General features: G+C 42.4%; 1 protein-coding gene across 1 annotated transcript in view; it reads left to right on the top strand.

The window, feature by feature from the left end:
- Positions 1–932: 932 nt before the first annotated feature.
- Positions 933–1,809, top strand: part of ANKRD50 (ankyrin repeat domain 50) — a 32,529-nt gene continuing 31,652 nt past the window's right edge. The window contains exon 1 of the mRNA XM_025050928.1: positions 933–1,403. The gene's annotated coding sequence lies outside the window, so the exon portion shown is untranslated. The remainder of the gene's footprint in view (positions 1,404–1,809) is intronic.

Below are 1,809 nucleotides of genomic sequence, written 5' to 3'. Positions count from 1 at the left end.
GATAATACTGATTTTCGAAAAAAGTATCATTTTACATTATTTTTGTAATTTTAAAAAAGTTTTTGAATTTTTAATAAATAAAAATTATGCATAGATTTTATCTTTGAAGAAGTCAAAATTTCCAGGATCATTTATCAATACAAGAAGAGCTCACAGGCCTATGTCCATATTCTTCAGCTTAAGCAGCTATTTTTGCAGATAGTATTTGCTTTGTTCTGTTATCGTCTGACTTCTCCTTTTTCTTGATTTTTCTCCTTGGCTTACAGAAGTAATAAATCTAGTGCAGGAAATAGAGCCCAGCTCTGGGAAGTAAGTCTTGCTCTAAGACCGAGAAGCAAGAGTTACCTGCCTCAGTAGGTGGCAAACCGGATGCGGCAATTGCACACTGACTGGGAACTGATCGCTTTCTTTAGCTACCTAGTGAGCTTATCTTGTTATTTTTCTTCATCCCAAATTCTTGCAATGTTGTCAGTGGAACTTCTTGACCTTCTTTATACAAATATACAGAATCTCTAATTTGAACTTTTGAAAGCTCTCGTATGGGAGGAGTCTCCCTCTGAGAAATTGATTTTATGTTCAATGTGTCTTGACTCAAAAATAATAATATATTTATATCATCTATTCTATATCTCCTTTGTCTTATTTATTTCGTCTGAACAAATGCATATGAGTTTCAATGTGGTCTAACTTAAATAGAAAGTGATCTCACTTCAGTTGCCACCGATGATTTACAGATAAATGGTGTTGCTTTTCAATCCATGGTTTATTCAATTGCAGGTTTTTAAAAATCAATTTAATCATCCTAATTCAGAGAATTTATACTGCTTTTTTAAATTTGTATTTTGGAAAAGAACTTAAGAATTCACAGTAAATGAATTAAAGTGAAAGTTAGATATTAAAATCAACAAGCCTCAGAACGCCACGATAGGACAGGAATAAGAGAGAATGGAAAAGTAAGCTCAAGCACAATCTATTTGTTATCTGTTTTTCTAGTTAAGTGTGATAGCTATACTTTGAAATTCCTAAAACCAGGTGGGAGATTTTCTTATTATTTAGGAAATAAACACGTTCGAATTAATGGAGAACCCGTGGATTTAGCATCAACAGTAAAGACAGTACATTTTCCACTCTATCAGTTGACAGTACATTTACCTTCCCAGCAGAACTCTGAAATCTAAGTGTTCCAGGTCCACGTGAGTGCCAACGACAGGCCCACTTAGTAAGTAGTAACTGCCTGTGGCCATGCCCCCTAGGGCAGTCCCTCTGAGCCCACATTCGGACCTCCACCATGGACTCTAGCCCCTGCAGGTCATCAAACTGTCCAGCGGGGCAGGGGCCAGAGACCCAATCACGACCGCTTTGAACCTCCATCTGGTGCAGTCCTTGTCCTTCTCATGAGGCAGGTGAGAACGTCGCCCTATACCCCCACTATCTTTATTTTTGCATTCGTCCCAGACCTTTCTTTGCTTCTCTTAGTCCAGGGCTAAGAAAGTAAAAGCATTACCGGAATTTAATGGATCGAAAGGGGACTCAGAAGAGTGAGGACGACGGGTCAGCAGTGGCCTTTAGGGGCAGAGGGGTTAAAGGAGAGGCAAGGGGCTACTCTCTCAACCAGGCTGCCCCTCCTTCGAGCGGATATGGCCCCCAAAGGCAGCGAGTCCCTCCGGCCTGGAGACAAAGGAAGGCTCAGGGCCGAGCGGTGACGGGGTGGGTGGGAGCAGCGACTCGCGTGAGCTCGGGGACGAGAGAACGCAGCCCCGCCCCTTCCCCTCCCCTACCCCAGGAGGGCGGGGCCCCGAGGCCGCCGGT

This window comes from Pteropus alecto, unplaced genomic scaffold, assembly GCF_000325575.1.
Source record: "Pteropus alecto unplaced genomic scaffold, ASM32557v1 scaffold17, whole genome shotgun sequence".
In the NCBI taxonomy this organism is placed as follows: Eukaryota; Metazoa; Chordata; class Mammalia; order Chiroptera; family Pteropodidae; genus Pteropus; species Pteropus alecto.
This window is presented reverse-complemented; position numbering and strand designations above follow the sequence as displayed.